Source organism: Toxotes jaculatrix, chromosome 11 (assembly GCF_017976425.1).
Source record: "Toxotes jaculatrix isolate fToxJac2 chromosome 11, fToxJac2.pri, whole genome shotgun sequence".
In the NCBI taxonomy this organism is placed as follows: domain Eukaryota; kingdom Metazoa; phylum Chordata; class Actinopteri; family Toxotidae; genus Toxotes; species Toxotes jaculatrix.
This window is the reverse complement of record NC_054404.1, coordinates 11,834,062-11,850,099: the sequence shown is the minus strand read 5'-3', so window position 1 is coordinate 11,850,099 and position 16,038 is coordinate 11,834,062. Positions and strand designations below refer to the sequence as shown.

Here is a 16,038-nt window from a genome sequence, read left to right as displayed (position 1 = left end):
ACCCCCCTTTAAACTGATTCTTTTTCTTGGTAATGCACGCATTAAACTTCATAGATGTGAGAGCTATGGAGAGCAGCCAACATTTCCATCTCTACTGCTTCTGTGCCTACAAATCAAGAAAAGATGTTTAGAAACACACACACGAATACACAGATCTGACTCTGTCCTGGTTGTGTTCATCTTTACATCTTTTCATTTCCATAAAACCCACTACTATGCTATAAGGCATGACCTGTGATGCTGTAATGATCTCTGCTGGGCTTGGAGGTCATGAACACATATACACACTCGCACAGCACACGCACATACACACATCAAACCCTTTCTAATCAGCAGATGACATCTCAGCCTGTATGATCAGCTGATGTGAACCCATGGGTGCAGATTAGTTAGAGATTATTAATCCTTTAGATCACCGGTAGATAGATTACATCACTATAGCAACATATGTCCTCACTACAGGGATGACACTTTATGAGAATACAATGACACTATGAGGGTGCAGCAGTATTCGCTGCAACTGAGGGTCTTATTTAGGTTGTGCAGCCCGTGTGTTTGGTTGCCTTGGGTTCACTTTTTTTAATCACAGTGCCTCTAATGTTGTTTTTATCGGGTTACTCCGGCTCTCTACTGTGTTTCTTCATTTTGGAGAGCAATGCTGTACTGATGCGGGAGGAGTAAAGGAGGGTGAAGGAGAAAGTAGCTGCCGTCACACAAAAGGCGTGGCTAAATCAGAGCCAAGGTGACTCTTGCAGAATGAAGCAAGACAGAAAGGTTCAGCTCAGTCCTGAAACACATGAACACACATATCAGATACATCACATATTCAGGGGCGGGCAACGGAGAAAAATGGGTAAAAAAATTTTAGTTTATCACTGAATGTCATTTCACATTGTAACATCACTGTACTGTTTGTGCTCATACAATATAGTACATTTTAATAGGAACAGTTTAAATATATATTATATTTAATTTTAAATTAATATTCTGATTATTTTCTGGACTAATCAATAAATCATTTTGCAAATCTTCATGTTTGAACAGCTGGAACAAGCAAGAGTGTAGCATTTTCCCTCACAATGGAAAATAACTCTAACAGTCTATTGATTAAAAAAAAAATGTTGCCAATTTATTTTCCATTGAGAGACTAATTATTGCTTTAGCTCTAAAAGTAACCACACGGGAACATTTTGTTGTCAGCTAATCCAGTGAATAACATGCCACATAAATCACAATACCTCAGCACACTCATGCAATAACTTCAATATTGTCATGAAGCAACGTTGCCCACAATAACCAGTTACACAATCAACACAAAATTAATGTTTTAGTCGTTTTTTAAGCAAAAATGCAAAAAAAAATTTTGGCCGCTTGTAAACTGAATATTTTGGAGTTTTCGACTGTTGGTGAAACAAAACAGACAAACTAAAAAAGTCATGTGAGTTTTGGGAAATTGTTTTTTTATACAATTTTCTGACAGTTTATGAACCAAACCATTAATCATTAAACAAGAAATTAATCACAAGATGAGCTGATAATAAAAATAGCTGTTACTTGCAGCCCCACCCTGATACAACCAGAGATATTTAAGCGATAGCGACTTCTGTAGAAACGGAAAAATCCCTGATGGTTCACAAATTTCTATCACCTCACAGATAGTATCATCATATTGCTCATACTCCAAAACATATCTATTAAATAATGGAGCTGACAAGTCAAGAGCACAGTTTCTACCCCTGAGTAGAATCAATGGGAATAGTAAAACGCTTCCCAGGAATAGAGCAGTCAGGTAATGCAATTTCTATGTATCTCTCTTTCCATTTTTGTTGTCATTAACCAAACACTCATATTGTGCTCCATTCCCGGCAGTTTGGCGGCTGCTGCTGTCGTTTTTCCAAGAAAGTGGAAAGCTGCTTTGTTGCCATAATATGCCCTGTGTGATGCTTGGCCCACTTTCCAACCTGCTTTCATTGTGTAAGCACACATACATAAAACATGATTTGCTGCTTCAATTTCTGACTTTTATTCAGCAGGGATTTGGTGGCAGACAACATCAGAGCCATGAAAAGCAGAGCGGAGCACCGGCGAAATGCAACTCTCCCTCTGATCCGCTCAGCGAGGGAGGGAAAGAGAGATAGAGGGAGAGTGTTGGCTACGTTACAGAGAACAAGGTTTAATCACTGACCTCTAGACTTACAACTGAAGACAAATGGGCCTGATTAATGAGGGCCATTCATCTTATAGGTAGAAAAAAACAATGGGAACTGCATTTGCCCAAGCTGCTCTGATAGATCTATCTGCTGTATATATTAAACTCCAGCCCTGTTAGTTTGCACTTCACTTCTGATCGGGGAGCTCAGGGTTGGCTCAGTGTAGATCTGGTACTGTTCACTAGAGGGCAGCCTGTCTAAGTCTGGGAACTGTGGTGATGGCTGTTCTCAGAAACAGCTGGTTTAATATTCAGACCTCAGGGAAACAATGTTTTGTTACAACAAATAATACAAGAAATAACAGTGTATAAACCTATTCTAATACCTCCTGTGCAAAACTGGGCCCTCCAGCTTTGTTTTAATTCATTCCTTAAATCATTTTTCCCTATATCCAGCTATGTACACCTTATAGAAAAGCATGAACCAAGACCAGAAATACTGAGACCTTTACTTCAATAACAGTACCTATGTAGCAATGTTAAAGTACTAAAGTATTAAAGTATTACAAGTAAAGACCCTCATTCAAACGCCTACTTAAGCACAAGTACAGGAATGAAGTGCAGAAAAAAATTATTATTATATATCTCATTATTAGATTATTAGGTTCTGAACAGTGATGCATGAAGGTGTAAGCATTTATCTGTTGTGGGTGTAAAATCTCAATGTAAATATAAACTAGTAATTACACCTGTCAGAAAAATGTAGCTGAGTAAAAGCACAATATTTACTTATGAAATGTAGTAGAACAGAAGTATAAAGAAGCATAAAATGGAAATACTCAGTGTACCTCAACATTGCATTTAGTTAAGTAAAGTACTTGAGTAAATATACTCAGTTACTTTGCACCACTGACAGAACAGAATGACCTTGACGGCAGCTGTGGATCGAATCTATCTCTGTCACCAATCTTAAGAGCAGCAGCTAACACTCGGCTGCAGCCGCACACGATCTTCTTGAAAATCTTCATAGAAACAACGGATGATCCTGCACGTTCACAGATGACTAATGAGGGTCTTCTGTGGGGAAACAGTGAGACGTCAGGCAGGAGGAGCAAAGGTGACCGCACAGAGGAAATAAAGAGAGCAGGGGAAAATTAACAAATGAGAAACAAAGACTGTAGGAAAGTTTTCATTTGCTTTTTCAGCACTTCAACCGCAGCCAGAGCCAAAAGCTAAATCTTGGCTTTTGTCTGTCTCCAGCTCTATCAGCCTGCCACTGTTGTTGTAACAATTTGTCAGGATGTGAATCATCTCCTTTCATTCACACACACTGTCTCCTCTCATATTGTTCCCTGTGTCCCCGTTTTTAGCTTTCCTTCCAATATTTCAAACACATTTCTGCGCTCAGATTCCGTCTTTCTCAGGAGCAGGAACATAATGTGCGTGGCGAAGTCGCCACAGGGTCGGGGGGGTGCGCTGCCAGACAAGTGATCTGAACATATTTCACAAGAACACAGTCAAGCACCTGTCAGCATCTGGCTGCACCTGCTGAACTGTGCACTGAAAGAGAAAGCTGAAATGAGACAAACAGCATGAGAGTCACTGCTGTTGCAATTCACTTCACAGCTGCAGAAAAAAGAGATTTTCATCTTTCATACAGTCATATACTCTGTTACAAGTTCATTCAAAAAGTACAGATGTATTATCAGCAAACTGTACTTAATGATGCATGAATGTGTAAGTAGAATGAATGGAACAGCTGGTGTTAACAATTTTATGTACAGTTACAGTAGGTCGTTTAATCCAGAGGTTGATGGGTCATGACATGATAAAGGTTTGGAAAGAAGAGAAGTTCTTCTACACAAATGTGTATTCATTTTTGGGACCTTTCTATAATCTTAGCTGTTTTGTGAAAGTGCATAATTTTAGCTCTTTAGAAGTATTAAGTACCATAAAATGGAAAGTTAAATACAAGTTCCTCAAAAATGTACAACTATGTTACTTTCCACAACTGCCACAGACTTGCCACTCAGTGCCACAGCAGAAAGAAAACTCTTATTCACAAGACTATGATCAGTAACTAACCACAGAGTGAGGAAAACAAACGAGCCAGACTGGAGAAAAAATTTTTAAAAAGAAATGCTAATATTTGTCTCAAGCCCTGAGATTATCTCCAAGTTCTGCTTATATGTGTCACAGAACGTGGCAGGAGTGAAAATGTGAGAGTGAAAATATATTGTCTGTCCCTCTGTGAGCATGCAGATGCCTGCACATGTGCATGTTGTGAATGCTTGCGTTTATGTGCGTTCATGAATGTGTGTCCTCTGCCACGACCACATTAAATGTGTTATTGGAGCAGGGTGAGCCGGGGGCAGGGACAGCAGAAACAAACGAGGTCCTGTGCAACCCTGAGACTGTTCCATGAATCATCCAGGAACTTATACAGTAGCTGGCCAGTCCTCGCAGCCTTCAGCTCACAGTTAATAACTTCCAATGCAACATTTCCCATAGCAGGCTGATAAAAAAAACAATAAAATCCATTTGGTTTTAGCCATAGTCACCCACTAAAATCCAAATAAATATTAGTGCCTTGTATTTAAAATTTGTGTTATTGACAAACTGACAGGAGCGTTTTTTTGTGTTGTAGAACCAAATCTGGGATCAAAATTACCCTGAGCCAACACTGCAGCAGTAAATAACTAAGAAAAACAAAAGCATAAACCAACTACAAAAACAATATTTGCAGAAACACTGAGCAGCTCCTGTGTTCGGTTTTAAAAAAGAGCTATTTCTTCTGTCTGTGACTCAGTTAGGTCATATGAATGTATGTGTGTATGTGTGTGTGTGTGTGTATGTGTATGTGTATGTGTGTGTGTGTGTGTGTGTGTGTGTCCATTTGCCTGCAGCAGGTCCAATAAACAAGTGCACTGTCATCAAAGTCAGCCAGAAGGGAAGCCCACAGTTAGATGTAGTTGAGGGAACACGTTTCTCACTCTTTCTGAAACACATGCATTCACCTGCACGTGTAGCTGCAAGTATGTGCGAGAACAAAAAAATGCAGATATGCAAATATGGTTTAAGAACTTGAAGGACGTGAGAGATGGTGCGTGGTTAATTTATTCCCAAGATTAAAATAGTAAAGTCAGGGAGAGAACGTCATAAAAATAACTCTAGTGTTTGTGTGTGTGTTTCAGATTGAACCCACTGTTCTCGGAAGTGAACCATGTCTCAAAGTACATTCTTTTCACCCACTGAGCTGAGTGGCATGCAATTTCACCCGCATTTCACAGCATATTTATGTCAGACACTGTCGGACTGCTAACTCACACTCACACTCACACACACACACAAACACACAGTCAGATCCGTCAGCGTGTAATTTTCTCATACTTCAGTGGCAAAGGTAAGCGTGCCTACGTTTTCGTGACAGCCTGTATGTACGCCCTCTGGCTATACACCGATCAGCCACAACATTAAAACCGGATACCGGTCTTAATGTTGTGGCTGATCGGTGTATGTATGTGGTGTTTCTTTTGTGTGTGTTTGTGTGTGTGTGTGTGTGTGTATATAGAGCTAATGGACGATGACATGACAACTGACATGGATGCTGAGCTGTGCTGCGCTGGACCAGGCGGTCTAACCCAACAGCAGGGATAAACTATAAATAGACCATCTCATCCACCTCCAATGCTCCCCCATCCCCCCTTTTTTCTCCCATTTCCTATTTTCCTTTTTTTAAAGTATCATTTGCTCTCTTTTTAAACAGCTTTTGCTTTCTATTTCCTGCCCATTTCTAAATTTTGTCACTCTCTTCATCATCCCTCTTTGTGGTCTCTCTAAATCCTAAAATTTTTAGAATCTTTCTGTCTTCTGTCTCTCTCAATTTCTGTCTTGTAGAGAAGAAAAAAAATACACATACATATATATATATATATATATATACACAAAATACTGAAATAATAAACAGGCCAGCTCCAATCTTGTGATCTCAGAAGAATGGGGAAGAGTGTGGGATTGGGAAAAGAGGGAGATGGGCTAGTTAAGGGGGGAGGTGGGGGAGATGAAGTTATGTAAGTGAGGCTAATCCCCTCCCAACCCTGCATTGTAAATGAGACAGGATGGCACTGGCCTCATTTCATCCGTTCATCTCTGCATCCGCCACTGCAACCCCTCCATACCGCCCTGTCACCACCTTAATCTATCTATTTGATATTTGACGGCAAACTAGAGCTACGCTTTGGACTCCCAACACCAAAAAATCCTGGTCTGCTTGACAATAAGCGGAGATACAGCAGATGAGCGATTATATAATTCATGGCTTAATCGTGAAGACGTTCCCAGAAAATCTGCGTCCCGCACTCCCACTTTACTTTCCCCTCATATCAATGGTAACATCTGATTTTTGAAAGCTCTCTTACATAACACAAACCAACCAGGACAGTGAGAGAGGAACCAAAACGAACTGGGCATGTTCCTGTTCAACAAACTGTGCTAACAACAACTATAAATATTCCAGATCCTCTCTAGTATCAGATGCCAGACATTTGTACTGTAAACATAGAGCCACAGAAATAGAATGTCTTCAAACTTTATGATACAATACTTTGGATTTGGACTCATGAAACAATTAGCTCCCCCCTACATGACCCTCACCAGACAGTCGGACCTCTCCTCATCTCAATCCCTACTCACAAGACACCCTGTCACCCAAACATCCTAATCTGTGGAGGTATGCTTTGCTCAAAAGGGTCAACAAGGTCAGCAGAGTGAGTTCATAACACTGAGCTGCCAATCAGATATTACAGTTTCAGTTTAAAATGACTTCGTCTGTACTTTGTGTTTGGAGCTAATTAGCAAATGTTAGCCTGTTAACATGCTAAACTAACATCGTAGTTGCTTGAAAAGCATGTCAACATTGTCAATGAGAGGATGCTAGGATGCTGATGTTAACATTTAGCTCTAAGAACCGACGCTTCACAAAGCTGCTAGCATGACTGTAAATAAAACATAGGCCTATCAGTGGTCATCGTTGGGGGTTTTGAATCATGTTTTCTTATTCAAAAAATGAAAGACCAACCTATCCTGAATTCAGATTATTTGAGAGTTAAAAAAAAATTTAATAAAAAACCAACAACTTCAACAACATCAGGCTAAAAAGCAGCGTGTTGCTGCCCTCTCTGGCTGAAAGTTTGTTTCACCCTGACCCTTCACCCAGCATCGCTGTCACAGTGTACTGACACATCCTGGAGTACATTTCTACATCACTGCAGCAAGGTGAAACAAACAGAATCCCTTAAGATCAGATAGAGTATGATTTCACTATGTAGGGGCAACACTCTAAATCTCCATAAACATATTTTACCATTTCTATACAGCAATTTCTTGTTACTCATAATGTTATTTTTAACCAATAAAGCTATGATGCTATAATAGCTATGAACTATGGCCATCAGTCGGGGTCTACTAGCTTCATTACTGCATTTTAATGAGTTTTTCTATTTTCCAATCAGCCATCAATCCTCATGTTAAGACAACATTAAAAAAAATGATTATTGATCCAGATGACTTTCAGTGTTTTCCTAGATTATTACTGATCTGTAGAGCAGTATTAAATTGCTTATTAATATTTATAAAGGATTAGCAACAACCTATAAACCCTTTAGTTTTGAGTTATTTCGAATTGGTAAAATGATCCTGCTTCAATTTTTCTAAACTAAAAACAGGGCAGCCCCCACGCTGTAGGAAGGAGGTCCCTGGTACCAACAACACCCTTTAACCCCCCCTCCACCTCTTCAATCCTCCTGCTCAGACAGGACGCTCCACTAAACTTTGACCTACTTCTGTCTGCCCTCAGGGGGAGAAAATCGCCAAGACCCCAAACACAGTGGACTTCATGCTGATCGAGCCCGTTAATAATAATATGAATATCAAAGGCTTACTTAGACAATACATCTTTTGAATGTCAAATCGCAGAGGGAAGCTGAGGGAGGCTTCAGGACGCGTGCATGTGAAAGAATCACACTGGACTCATTGTTTAATACTGTATATTTAAAATTCAGCTGGGCACACAGACACAGACACAGACACACACACACACACATACTGTATATCTCATGCTGAGGACTTGATTTCACTTTTCTGCTGATCAGCCACAAGACAAACCCTGTCCTTCTCCGTTTTGCCTGTGCCCTGTCTCTCGTTTCCAAGAAATCACACTCAGCAGATGGACACAATCCTCCATAACCAATTCTCTGCAGGATAATGCAGAGCAGACAAAGACACCACGACACAAAGGCAGGCAACACCTCCAAGATTCAGCTCTGTCAGCCTGAGCCCGAGTCCTCACAGGAACTGAGCTGAGACGAGTGACCACATCAGTTTGTAAACTGCAACTATGTTTAAAATCTGCCAAATGTTTCATAAGCACAGGACAGTTTCCAGGCCAGCTGAGCCCTGGCAATCCATGTGTGACGGGACCTCTGAGGGATGAGGGCTGGCTCGGACGAAAGGGTGGTGGGAGTTATGTTACCGCGACCACGGCTGGGACGGCATCCCAGAGGTTCCCAGAAGAATTCTGCAAACATCAGGGCCCAGTATGTGTGCATGAGAACGAATGGGATGGAGGCATGGATGATGAGGGGGAGGCATCTGTCACCAATTAAAAAGTAGGGACTGATCCCATAGTTTCACCACTGAGAGATACAGTATGCAGAGATATGCTTGGGTCATGGTGTAAACACGTTCCCATGGTTAGAACTTCCCAGCCCCCAGTCTTCCTCTCCTCTCCGCATCCACGAGACAAGCCGACCACAGTTAACCCAAGCTAGTCAGCTGACGCAGGAAGGGGGAGGGTCGCTGTGTGGTACGCATTCTGCTGAAGGGTCATCTGGCAGACGCATCCTCCAAGCTGGCTTCCCTCCACTGAGCAAAATACACACACACACACAGGGGGAGAATCTGGCCAAGAGGGTGGAGGAAATCTAATCTATAAATCAGACACATGTCCAAACAACTGGGTGTCAACAGATCTTTGCTTATGTTATTAGCTCAGAGGTGTCCCGCTGTCACATGCTGAAAAACTCTCTGATTCAATTCTGCTGAGGTAGTTGTTTTAGACAGGGCTGAGAGAAAAAAATGTGTGGTATTTGTAAAGACAAAATCATATCTGAGAGGCTCCACTGAAAATCCCAAGGAAATTACAGCTAAACCACACCATCAGGAGCCGATGAGCCTTTATACCGGATCATTAATTCATGTTTTGCTTCCCTTGCTGGTGCAAATCGGGTTTCCAATAGATGCAAATCAACAAATAGTTTAATCAATGGTTTTCACACCAAAGCGGGGCTTTGTTAGTCACGTTAGGAGATCTACTCTCACATAGGATTTCTTTTCAGATTTTCAGCTAGAGGAAGAAAAATGTCTCCTGACAACACAATTCTGAGAAACCAGAACGTGTTTTCTTGTGGGGATGAGATTGCTACCAACAAAAACATCTAATTGCCGTAGCTGCAGGTCGTCTCCGGCCAGTCCTCTCCACACCTCCTGAAACCATTCATCTGCTACCAGGCAATGAGCCTCAATTCTGGACCTAATACTTGACGCATCCATCAGTCTTGTGTTTGTGTGTGTGTGGCCTGCTGTTTCAGCACTGGCCATTTCAGTCCTCATACATCAACCTCCTGAAGAGTGAAATGACGCTTTGTGACACAAGAGGCCACTCTACCTTCTCCTTGGAAAGAGAAAGAGAGTGCTGTGCTCAGATGGATGAAAACTTAAACATAAACACTAACAGTAATTTAATAAACAGCGATTTTTGTTGCACTGTAACATAATGAGGACTTCAAACTGCAATTTCAGAGAGTAACAGAAGTTTCCCTACAGTGTCTTTGGAGCGCAGTGAACAAATACATGAGTGTTGAGCAAACACAGTTTGATTGGCCTACTAATGGATGTTTGGAGCAGCTGGCAGACTTCAGCACTCCTGGTTCTAAAGTGATCTGTGCCAGAGCTCTGCCTGCTAATGTCCATTATACATAGACTTACTCCACTCTGCATTGATTCTGTCTCTTCTTACAGACTGTAAGGGCTTTTAGAGCCCATCTCCGCCTGCCATCTCAACTATCAGATTCCAACAGCAATTTAATTGGCTTGCAATCCACTTGCACACACAAAAAAGTCTCATTTCACACTGCAAAAAGGATGTGAACAGGCAGGATAATTGACAGGCAGTGTACAAGTTCATGGGGCATTTTATGGCAACTGTTGGCTGTTTTTAAGTCTGTTAAAGTCAAAGGGAGTAATAACAGGCTGAGACCGAGGACAGCTTGACGATGACAGGCTAGAAGCATAAGGGGTCCACCCGAGTTTGTACGGCCACACCTCATGGCTGATTTAGCTGGGGTGGATGTCTTGGTGATCACCTACAGCTCCATATGCCTTCTGAACAGTTAGGTAAAGCACAACAAAGCTTGATACAGGCGTATTCTCAAACTCAGAAAGGGCAATCTATTGACTTTACACATAAAGGTCAGTTTACTTGTCATGAGAGACACAACTCAGTCTGTAAAAATAGTAATGTGATGTCTCCTGTGGCTCTGAAGAGAGCTTTTAGAAACCCAAAGAACATAACCTAGAAAATGTCATCAGGGTTGTCTTGGATAGGACTTGAAACTTTGGCATTTACCGGGGAGAGAGGGTCTACCGACCTACTGAAATGTTGTTGAGGTGCATTACGGAAATGGATGGAGATGGAAGTCTCAGCCTCTACTGATTCAATTTCAATCTAAAAAAAAAACACTCTCACAAGTGGCCTAACTTTATAGAAGTGTAATACTAAATCGCTGGAGTATCTCTTCAACTTCCCTTGCAGACCTGACCTGACCTCCTGCAGCTTGTTGGATAAGCTGCCTGCACACACTCACGGCTGAACAAATGTCTGATAATTGAAGTGCTGCAGTCAGGAAAGCTTTGTAATCATCAAAGCCATTTCTGGCTTCATTTAGTATACAACCCTCCAAAAAAAAACAAAACAAAAAAAAAAAAAACCCCAAAAAAACCACCTTTTCTTTCCTTTTTCTATTCATGGCAGAAATGACTGTTTGAGTTTGATTGCACTGAACAGACCTAATAATTATCATCAGTTCACAACTGGTGGCCTCTACTGAAATCACTCACCTAGTGAAATGTTTTTCATTTAGTAATTGGACAGTCTGCATAATGTTAGAGTCTGGAAAAGCCTGGACTTAAAATGTCAGAGTGTAAACACCTCATTCATTCATTCTGAGAGATTTATGAGATTAACAAAGAGCCTAGTAAACCCAAAATAGCTCACCTGACTTTTATGCCAGGCATACAGGGTCAGAAATGCAAAACAGTCCCGGTTTTATTTGTTTTTAAGGCCGAGTTTATTTTTGCAGTGGTTTCAAAAACAGCTGGATTCAATAGAAAGGATTTTCAGAAGAGGTGGGCATTTTCTGCTGCACTATTTATGCATCCATTTGTTTACAGGAAACAATCACCACATGATTTTCTGATTGAGTGTCACTTGTTGATGGAGATTTTGCCCTGACTACAGCTTTTCCTTGTACACTGCTCCTGCAAGAATTCACTTATTTTATTGGGACCAGACTCATGCATAACTCAGAGTTCAGAAAATTAAATTAAACATGTTAACTCTGAAAAACAAACCCTCAGATGTCCTTAAATATTTACTGAGAAAATGAAATCACCGTATAGATTTGCTGCAGTTAGGACAATTAAAAAGTTCTAAAATCTATAAGTTAATTTGGAGAACAGTTAAGTGTCCTGTGCTGAAGCCCTCGTTTAGTGAACCATCCACAAACATAAGACACCACACAAATGAAGACATATGTTCTACAATGCCAAAAAGCAGTATCACATTTGTGACTGATTTGTTTCAGGCTGGTTCATGACAGGCCAGCGATTTAACACTGAGTAAAACAATCCAATGATGAAATAACAACCAATTTCTTCTGGTGTGTGAAAGTTATAAAACACTGAGATAAATGTCTCTGTGTGAAGTCTGGATAAGCAGTCAGGCATACATTGTCTATTATCAAGTTCCATTCAGGTCCAGTAAACTTCACTTGATCTGAAGAAGCAGGACAAGCATGTGAACGCCTGAATGCCACTGTGAACAAGGCAGGATTGGAGTTTTATGTTTTCCACCTGATTCAGACCTGTAAAGATAAGTTTGATGTAAACATCAAATCTGCTCTGACAGGCTCACAAAAAAACAAAATACTCAAACTGTTTCAACTTTTTTTTTTATCCTGTCTGTTCTAGAGGAACATGTTAATGGTAACAGTGTGTCTCTCTTTTACCAGTGTGGACTGTAAAAGGAGTATTTTCCATGAAGAAATCCTAAACTGAAACAGCAGACATAAGATGAAGTATCTTCTCCTACGCTCTGACAGTGGTTTCTACAAGAGGAATGGTCCTCTGGTAGGACTTTGTTTATTTCTAGCCACAGCACAATCTCTGGAATGCGAGTCGATGAAATGCATCTACAAATGAACCACATACATTATTTTTGCTTCATTTAAATTTACAGAAAATTGAGAACTCTCAGCTTTAGGAGTAATACTGCTTATTCTGCACTCGCCCCAACCTGCATGAATAATGACACATTAATGATGAACAGACATGTTTCAGCTCACATATACTTGAAACTTGCCTTCAGCAGATGCACATAATTCATCTGTTGTATAATATTTCAGTCAAAGACACGGGTAAAGCCAATAGTGATGTTGTTGCTGTACTTTTGGCCCAGATTGGGCCTTTAAAAGCAGGAAAAGAAAGGTCACTGCAAACCCAGGCAGCTACTAATTACAGTTTCACATACAGGGGTAGTCTTTGTCTCTGTGTCTCTGTGTGCGTGTGCGTGTGTGTGTGTGTGTGTGTGTGTGTTGAGTCTGATTGACAGCTTGTCTCTCCCCTGCTGTGCTCTCGCTCTTGTCCTGCTTTAATGGGCTGACAGCGAGAAACTCTGATGGAAATCTCACTGACACACCCGCTGTTAGACACATCCACATCTGAGTGGAACCAGAAGCGAAAACTGGATCTCAGAACCAACATTACTCCCGCGAACCACTGCACAGGAGATGCTGAACTGCAGCATAACATCAAACAGACCTGTTTGTCTGACATGTAACTGTAGACATGAAATGGGCTGCAGAGGGAGATGACTAAGAACTAAGAAAACATATCTGCTGAGCTCCTTTGAGCACAAGATTCTCTCAAAGGAATTCAAGGGTCTCACCATGCCTCCACACACAAGACCCTTCACATGAGATCTCAGTGTTACAACACTTCCTGGCTTCTCTCAAACGTACCTAAAGTGGTCTTTAATAAAGACAGTACGAGGTGGAGTTTCTGTTGTGTAAGGCCTTTGGGGTCTATGTTACATCATGATGGATGGCAATGAATTAAATATGCCGACATGCTGCTTGCATGCTTTTAATCACACCCAATCAAACCACGCCATCATCATCGCTGCAGCAAAATGAAATGGCAGCTCGTCATCATTTCAATCCCAGATGGCTGGAGAGGCATTTTGCTAATTGAGCATCACAGGTGTGGATCAGATTGCTCTCTCTCTGTATATCAGCTCAATGTGGGACATAATGTATGCTGCTTTATGTGGGACTTTCCTTCGCTTACGTAAGAGTGCTCCCGAGTGCACAGATGTGCCCCTGCATGCACATTTATGTGTTATTTTCAGCTGAGATTGTCTAATGAGCAAATTAAGCCGCTACATTTTGAACAGTAGGCGCGTCTCAGATGTTTCAGCATCTTCAGAGCAAGCGCTAGCAGATGTGCATCAGCTGTGATTGCACCTCTGGCTGTGTTCTAGTTTTGACTCACACATATTCGTTGACTCAGTGTAGACATGAATGGAGACAATGGGAGGTCGGTTAATTCGACAGTGGGAGCAGAAAGATTTTCATTACCGTATTAACAAAAAAAAGGAAAAAACTGTTTTAGGATTACGTGCTATCAAAAGCACACTGACCATGTCTTTGGCTGCCTCCCTCACACGTTGCCCCCTCAGGGCTTCTTGTCCTGTGACGGAGCCATGTGATAAAAACAACCCCTCAGCATCACACCCTCCTCCCCTACCTGCCCACTGTCCGCCTCTTTAGCTGCTCCAATCGTGATCGCCTGACAGCTTGGTTATCACTTCCCACCACCACATCCCCCACTCCCCCTTCTATCTCTCTCTCTCTGTATGTGTCCTGCCAACCCCCCCCCCCCCCCCACACCTTTGCCTGTGCTGTGCTGACAGGACACAATGATACAGGGTCTCCCAGTGAGGTGGTGTGATGCCTGAGCACTAACAAACATCAGGGAGCAGGAGAGGAAGGGACATTTAAGAATTCACGTTTGGAGCGTGCATGCGTTCGCGTGTGGTTGCCTTAACGTTCGCATTCAGCCAAAGTCTTAGAGGTGTGACAACATGACTTCCAACCCATCAATCAACCGCAGGGAGGGTGTTCACCACAGATGGGAAGGAGATGGAGAGGCGACTCAGGCATGCTGCTGCTCCTTCAGCGTTTATATCTGCTCCTGTGGGGATTATTTATGGTCCAATCAGACCCTGGGCGCCTCCAGTTCAACTCAAAACTAATCCATATATTAAAGTAGGCCTTGAGAGCATAAAACAAGTGGTGCTAAGGTCTTTCTCTCTCTCTCTGCTTGTGACCTTTTCTTTTTCACCACACTTCCTTCATCCTCCCCAATCTGCTTCTTTTTGTCTTTATCAAACAAGCAAAACCAGCTACACAGATCAAGAAAGAAATCAAGTAGTATGCAAGAGCAGGTGTGAGTGTGTGCCAGTTGCAATAGGCTGCCAAAAGCCCCATTCACCAAAACAGTTGGATGGTGATAACAGAGCAACTTTTTCTCTAGTTTCTTTCTCCCTCATACCAGTTCTTGAAAAAAAAAAAGCTGAATTCAGTGTAAGAAAAACTCAAGAAACTGGTGAAACTGGTGGGAAAACGAAGTCACTGCACAAGCTCAAGTATTTAAATCACTCTGACAAGTTCAACTATCAGTACCCAATTTAATCATGTAGACTTAAACAAAAACAAAAATACATTTTGACATCAATGTCCACAAACAATGCATGTTTTACGGATATTTTGCAAATAAATCAGTCAACATCGTGATGTAAGTTACTCTCATAACTAGATGTATAAAAACGGGATAAAAAGCTTGATGACGAATCCAATAACATTACTTAACCCCCCTGTTGAAAATACAGCACTTAAACCCAAGACTACCCCTAAATGACTGTTGCACGCCGCGTTTATGTACTCACCTTAAACAAGATGTTCTTTACAACCAGCCCGTGCTGCAATATTATCTCCAACAGTAAATGTCTACTTCGTGTATCCGGTTTTGTTTTTGTTTTTCTGTGCGGACACAACTTTTTGGTATTTGAAAACAACGACGAGCTCAAAAAACATCTACTCTTCCTTTCTTTCTTGTCTGTAGTTACGATCAGATCCTTCTCCCAAACACGTCCAGTCCACGGCAGCTCGGTACATCCGCTGCTGATCCGCCACTGCTGCTCAGGCTGAGTGAGTTTAGTCCCGTCACCGGCAGAGCCCGGTCTGCTGCTCTGCGGGGCGGGCTCACTCTCTGCCCTCCAGCAGGGGCTCGACAACTGATCCACAACAGTGAGGTTTAGGACCGGGAAAGGAAGGGCAGGGGCTCCGCATGGGAGGGCTGCGACGACCAATGACGCAGCTTCTCCAGCTCTAAAACAGGAAGTTTGTGTCTCTTATTACTTTATATTTATAAAATCAGAGTGGAGTTATTTATTTTACATCTCATATCCATGTCATTTACACCTTCTTATTGCT

At 41.7% G+C, this 16,038-nt stretch overlaps 1 protein-coding gene across 3 annotated transcripts in view; it reads right to left on the bottom strand.

Annotated features, from left to right (window-relative positions):
- LOC121189723 (leucine zipper putative tumor suppressor 2 homolog) overlaps positions 1-15,719 on the bottom strand; it is a 39,539-nt gene extending 23,820 nt beyond the window's left edge. For all 3 annotated transcript variants that reach the window (XM_041050128.1, XM_041050131.1, XM_041050130.1), the window contains exon 1: positions 15,492-15,719. The gene's annotated coding sequence lies outside the window, so the exon portion shown is untranslated. The remainder of the gene's footprint in view (positions 1-15,491) is intronic.
- Positions 15,720-16,038: the final 319 nt, after the last annotated feature.